Here is a 6,988-nt window from a genome sequence, read left to right on the forward strand (position 1 = left end):
GATAGTAAACATTTTACTTGAAGAAAAGTTTTATATTAACAAAAAATAATTTCTATGTTAGATGTAGATCTTTCAGTTTTACTTCTAGAAGATAAAATTAGGAAACTCACAGACTGTAATGTATAATTTGTTATTTATATTTTTCCATGGATTGGTTTTAAAATTGACTGAATCAGACCTTGTTCTAGTCAGATTAGAATTGTTGGTATTTTTAAAAATACAATTGTATTATGTAAATAATAACTGAAGATAATAAATGTTCATTATTTTTTTCATGGTGCTTAACACTCCTGTAGGAATTTATTTAAAAACACACACTCTTCATTTAAAGATGCTCCACAAAATGGATCTGATTAAAGCCAAAGGAATTGTAATTCTGAGCATTTTAGAAGTGTTTGTATGTACAAAAGTCATACCTACATCTCTTCCAATGCTTACTTCTTGTGAGCATGGAGGGAAATAAGGTGTTTGGAGACTGGTCGTTGTGAGGAAACAGAGTGTGGGGAAGCTGAAAGAGAAGGTGAAAACAATACTGGATCGAATGTGTAAATCTGCTGAAAGACTTAATGCATATAATATAAAGGCTTTTTTTTTTTTTTTTTTTTTTTTCCCCTGTCAGTTTCTTGTTTGTTCATTTGTTTTGTTGTTTGTTAAATGGAAAGTTGTTTTCCATGCAAGAGGGGATCAGTTTAGAAGATCATCACAAAACTGAGGAAAGGAACTCAGAAAAGGTCTCTTGCTGAAGTGCAGTATTGTTAATTGCCTCTCCCACTATAAAATTCTGGTGTCTGAAAAAAGCTGAAGGAGCTACAAGTAGTGTTTTAATCTGTCTTCAAGCAGTGAGTGCCAGCAAGGATAGAAGACAGCCAGCAGTATGTTTCTTGTTTTTAGACTTTTTTTCTGACACCAGCTGGCACTGAAGCACTTGATATGTTTAACAGGCAGGAAGGATAGCTATGAAATGGTTTAAAATAAGTTTGCGGAGTACTGAAATCTGTGTTAAAACTAAACATATGAAAGATGTTTCTAAATTTGATAGGAACTGTAGATGAAAAACAGAGCATTTGTAAGTGTTTAGAGGTTGAACATCCTCAATTTTGAGAGGCTGAATCCCAGGTGATAGGCCAGATTTAACTTCAATCTGGAACAAAAATCTCTAGAAAATGTGCTGCTGAGATACCCAAAATTAACCCTGTGCAAAGCAAGCACAGTTGTATTCCTCATGGCTCTGGGGATGCAGTTCTAACTTCTAGATCTACGTTGCTATTTTTTTTTTAATTTTTATTTTTATTTTTAAAAATTGTTGCTCACTGCCATTATACAAATGTGAAATTTATTCATTAAATTTGTAGGTAGGTAAATTTCCTTGCCTTGTTTTGATGTTTTCAAATATTGTGGAAATTCTGTGTAAATTCACACATAGAGAAGAACCATTTTGTTTAACAGTTTTGGGTACTCGAACACTTTGCTCTGCTGTTACTCTGCATTTCCATTTTGGAAAATAAGTGTGAGAAGGTAGTTCTATAAATAAAATTTGTCTCAAGTAGATAGTACATCTTGGATGTATTCTAGTCTGATGTTGAGATTATTTTGGTCTTTAACATAATTATCTGCAAACTTTGACCCTTCCACATATGCTAGCACTCTCAGCTTCTGATATGAGGGAAAATTCAAATTTTCCTTTGAGTAATTTTCATATGAACTGCAAGTGTGCAGGGCACTTATAACACAGCTTCAGGATTGGTTTTTTTGGCAGTTCTGTACAGCATATTTATAAACTGAGGTATACATTTGTGCCAAAATAAGGAAGTTTTATGATATGCCCATGGTTCATATCAAGGGTATGTCCAGATTTCTAGCTACACTGGCAGATTTACCTCAGATTTTTCTAGAAATCCTGTCATCAAATGTAGAACTGTCTCTCCACTTTTTGAATGTTTTGAAATACAAAGCACAATAAATTTTTATACAGTCTGTAGCCAAAATAAAGAGAATTGTGTAAATGTCAGATAGACCTGAAATGTGTGGAGATTTCACGATGGGTTATACTGAGAAAGAAATCCAACATATTTTGAGAAACATTGGCAATAATAAAAATATTAATGTTTGACTGACTTTTTTGTTTTTGTTTTGCAGTACCTTAAAGCACTGTATCTAACATGCTAATTTGTATAAGCAGTATGTATGAATGCACATCAGCAGGTGCTCGGGTATATATAACTTCTATATGTTATATGTATACAGAGTATATGGAGGAAAAGTTATTTGGTAGTGATGGGCAATTCTATATTGTCAGCTCATGAGCAAGAGATTTGAAATGTCATATTTCTCACAAAATTCAAAATTAGCATTCACAAACTAAGGAGAATACGAACGATTTTATAATTATGTAGAATAAACTACTTAAAGGCTAATAAGGGCAATTAAGATAATCAGTTGTCAGAATTTATGAGGATTGGTTTTCAAAAGGAAACAATGGGATAGAGTAGTAACAAATGTATTTTTAAAGTGCTTTTGTTGATACTTGATTTTTTTTTTTCCTCATTCTTCTTCTAAGTGTGATCTAATTCAAGCTACAGAAAAGACATTTAGACAAAAGACCTTGAAATATCAAGTTAAGGGTAAAGTTCTATGAGATTGCACTGATCTCAATCTCCTTTGGTGGTAGCATTATGGCATCCCATAAAAACATGACAGTGATTTTGGAAGAAGAATGTTGAAGAGACAATAGGAGAGTTGAAACAATACATTTATTAACAGAGGGAAAGGAAGAGAATATGCTGGGCATAAAAACATGAAGATAGAAAACTTGACAAATAGAGGGCATCCATATGAAGCTTTAAGTAATAGCATTTGGCATAATCATTTTCAGACCTTCAAAGGAAACACTTACAAAAACAGAAGTATCACTTTTGTCAAGGAGGGGAATTTAGACTTTGAATTAACACTGAACTAAACAAGGATAATAGGTGTGAATTGAAACTAATTGGTGTTTCAGATCATTGAGTTGCTTGAAAATAACTGTGGTGAGAACTGTAGAAATTCAGTCTCTCTTAAATGCCTAATTAAGCACAGTTTTGTCGTGCATGGGAGAGACAAAAATGTTATGTCACTTGCTGCTTTGTACTAAACAGACTGATTTAAATGGACGGTCAGTCAAAAGATTTAGCTTCTGCGTGGTAAAGTTCTCTTTCTGATTAGTTTGGTCTACTGGTCCAGGAAGGGGTAGTGCTCTGAGGCATAGCTATAGGCATACAGATGGGCACACGTATGATCAAAGTTGTTCAGAAAACATTGCATAAATCAGAACAAGCAGGTGGTTGGCACAACTGATGAGCATTTTCAAGTGAGCAGTTAATCTGCACGCAAAAGTCCTGTAGCTGAGTATCTAAATCTGCTCACACTCTGTGGTCTGATTTAAGCACACATATGTGAGTTAGGTTATGACAAGGACAGCAAATATGAATTTTCCAGTGGAGAAGTTATCCATGAAAAAGCATGAAAGAACCTCCATTCTACTCCAACCAAACAGGACTAATAATTAAACTTATGTAAAGCAAATTGGAAAATTTGACAGGTAAGGTCTTCTAATTTCCAACAAGTTGTTGAGTTCACTGGCCAAAATCCAACAGGAAAAAAAAAAAAAAAAGTGTAGAATAAATACTGTCTATAGCAGGTGGAGGTAATGCCTTACTATACACAAATGCTGTTTTGTGTTGTGTAACCTGGGAACGATTTAACAGACAATTTAATACTTAGAAAAATCATGGCTTATGCAGAAAAGAACCACGGATAATGAATTGTCTACATCTGAAAATACCACACTAGATCTGAAACACATGTCTTACCACGTTGTCTTATGAATTCAAAAGCAGAGGAAGGAAGAGAGATTATTAAATTTAATTTCACTCCCTCATATCACTTTAAAGCAGATGTTTAAAACAAAACAAAAAAAAATCTCTTATTTCCAGTATTTATTTTTAAGTATTTTAGTAAAGATATTTTGTCACTCACCACCAAACGTAAAAAGAGTGGTTCTTATTCATTTTTTAAGAAAGAAAGCTATTGTAATTCTGTGCATGTAAACCTCTGTTTATTTGTAAAAAAAAAATAAATTAAATGCAAACAAAATGAAGTTCTGTGAGAAGTATGGGTTATGTGTATGTGTGCATGCGTGGCTGCTTGGTTTCAGGGGATGTGGATCTCTGAGGCATCCTTTCCCCAATAGTCTTTTACACTCAATCCCACACAATCAAGTGCTGGTATTTTCATGGGAATAAGTCTTAGCTGAGATGTGAGTTAAACATTTAAGAAGCTGGGAGTCATCTGATGTATTTTTTCAAGACCAGGGAATACAGATTCATTTCTGACACAGTTTAGCTGGTTATAAGTAAAAGGGAAACTTATTAAAGCTTTGAGACTGCTAACATTTTCTACAAATGAATCAGTTGTCTTCACATTTGTACAAAACTGGTAAGGCAAAATTATGTGAATATTCATGTAGGAGCATGCGGTCCAACAGACTTGACTGGAGTACTAGACCCTGAATCACAACATCACTAATACATTACTGCAGTTCAGTGTTTCCAACTTTAAGATATAAAAGAAGAGGGCCAAGAAACAACAAGTTTCCTATGCAGCATGTTTTGCTGAGTTCATCCAATTTCATAATTATCAGTAATAGCACTTTTTCTTCCAAGTGATTTATAAATACTGACTAATTTATTCTCACAATTGTCACAACAATCTGGATTTTACTCTCCCAGACTAAAAAATATCATTGAAGATAAGGAAACAGAGTCTGTCATAAATATTAATCAAAGGCTTAATTTCCTCTGTGAAGTCAATCTCAAAATGAGGTTAGACCAGATCTGGGCAGTTTTTATCCAGTAGACATCTAGTCACTAGGCACTTGTTCACTTGCTTTTCTGTGAAGCTGGTTTCTCTAGAACCTTGTTGCCAGCGGACAGGAAATATAAAAATAATTTATATCTATATCTATCTATATATATAAAGAGAGTGAGAGAGAGAGAAAGGTTTCAATTGGAAATTGAGCTGGTTTTGTAAGTTTACCTCAGCTTTGTTCCCATCTTTTCAGGTTAATGCTTTGCTCTGCATCTATTCTGGTGGATGTGTTTAAAGGAAATTAAAATTCATGTCATCCTCTGAAGTGTGACATATGTAAATGTTATCCACAGCTTCCCATTCAGGCAAGTGCAAAATAGGTATGCTTTCATTCTCTCCAGTATCACGGAAAAGAAAGATGAAGGGAGTGAATGACATGATGGAGCCATGCTTAGCCCAAGCCCTTGATGCTAATCAGAGGACAGGCAAAGCTGTCCAAGGTGGCTTGGGTTGGAAGGGACCTTAAAGATCACCTGGTTCCAACCCCCCTGCCATGGGCAGAGATGCTAGTAGATCAGGTCCCCCAAAGCTCCATCCAGCCTGGCTTTGAACACCTCCAGAGATTGGGCATCCACAACTTGTCTGGGTAACCTGTTCCAGTGTCTCATCACCCTCTGAGCAAATAATTTCTTCCTAATAAATCTCTCCTCATTTAGTTTAGAACCATTCCCTCTTGTCCTATCACTATCTGCCCATGTAAAAAGCTGATCTTCATCTGACTGAAAGTCTGCAATGAGGTCTCCCCAGTGCTCTCAGCCTTTCTTCACAGGAGAGGCGCTTCAGCCCTCTGATCATATTTGTAGCCCTCCTCTGGACCCACTCCAACAGGTCCACATTCTGTGCTGGGGGCCCCAGACCTGGATGCAGCACTCCAGGTGGGGCCTCAAAAGGGCAGAGCAGAGGGGGACAATCACCTCCCTCGACCTTCTGGCTACTCCTCTGTTGATGCAGACAGGATGCAGTTGACTTTCTGGGCTGCAAGTGCACACTGCTGGCTCGTGTCAAGTTTTTTGGCCACCAGAACTGCAAGTCCTTTTCTGCAGGGCTGCTCTCAATGAATTCTTCTCCCAGTCTGTACTAATGTCTGAGGTTGCCCCAGCCTGGGTGTAGCACCTTGCACGTGGACTTGATGAAACTCATGAGGTACACATGGGCCCATTTCTCAAACTTGTCCAGATCTCATTGGATGGCAGATGGCATCCCTTCCTTCTCTTGTATCAACTGCACCACTCAGCTTGGTGTCATCTGCAGACTTGCTGAGAGTGCACTTAATCCCATTGTCTATGTCATTGATGAAGATATTAAATGTCACACATCCCAGGACACACCCCTGAAAGATACCACACATTACTGGCCTCCACCTGGACACAGAGCCATGGATAACCTCTCTGTGTCTGTGGCCATCCACTGATCCATCCTTCAGATCCACATCTCTCCAGTTTATGGATAATGATGTCATGTAGGACCATGTTAAAGGCCTTACAGAAGTCCAAGCAGATGACATCAATTGGTCTTCCCTTGTCAACTGATGCAGCCACTCAGACATGATTTGCCCATTGTGAAACCATACTGGCTGTCAGATCACGTCGTTTTGCCTTAACTTTGCTTCCAGAAGGATCTGTTCCATGATGTTCCCAGAAACAGAGGTGAGGTTCACTGCTCTGTAGTTCCCTTGGTCTTTCTATCCTTTCTAAAAATGGAAGTGATATTTCCCTTTTTCTGTTCACTGTGGACCTGACTGCCATGACTTTTAAAATATGATGGAGAGAGGCTTGGTAACTCCATCAGCCAGTTCCCTCAGGACCCTGGGATGCATGTTGTCGGGCCCCATAGGCTGGTACCTGTTCAGTTTCATCAGGTGGTCTTGAACCTGCTCCATGCTTACAGTGGGAGGGACTGTGATCCCGCAGCCCTTGTCTACAAGTTCAGGGACTCAAGAGATGTGGGAAGCCTGACTGGCAGTGAATACTGAGGCAAAGAACTTGCTGAATACCTCAGCTGTCTCTATGTCTGTTGTTACCTTTGTATCTGTTGTGTCCTTACCTGTTGTGTCCTTTCTCATTTATCACAGGGGATACACTCT

The sequence above is a fragment of the Netta rufina genome (assembly GCF_964035555.1).
Source record: "Netta rufina genome assembly, chromosome: 1".
In the NCBI taxonomy this organism is placed as follows: Eukaryota; Metazoa; Chordata; class Aves; order Anseriformes; family Anatidae; genus Netta; species Netta rufina.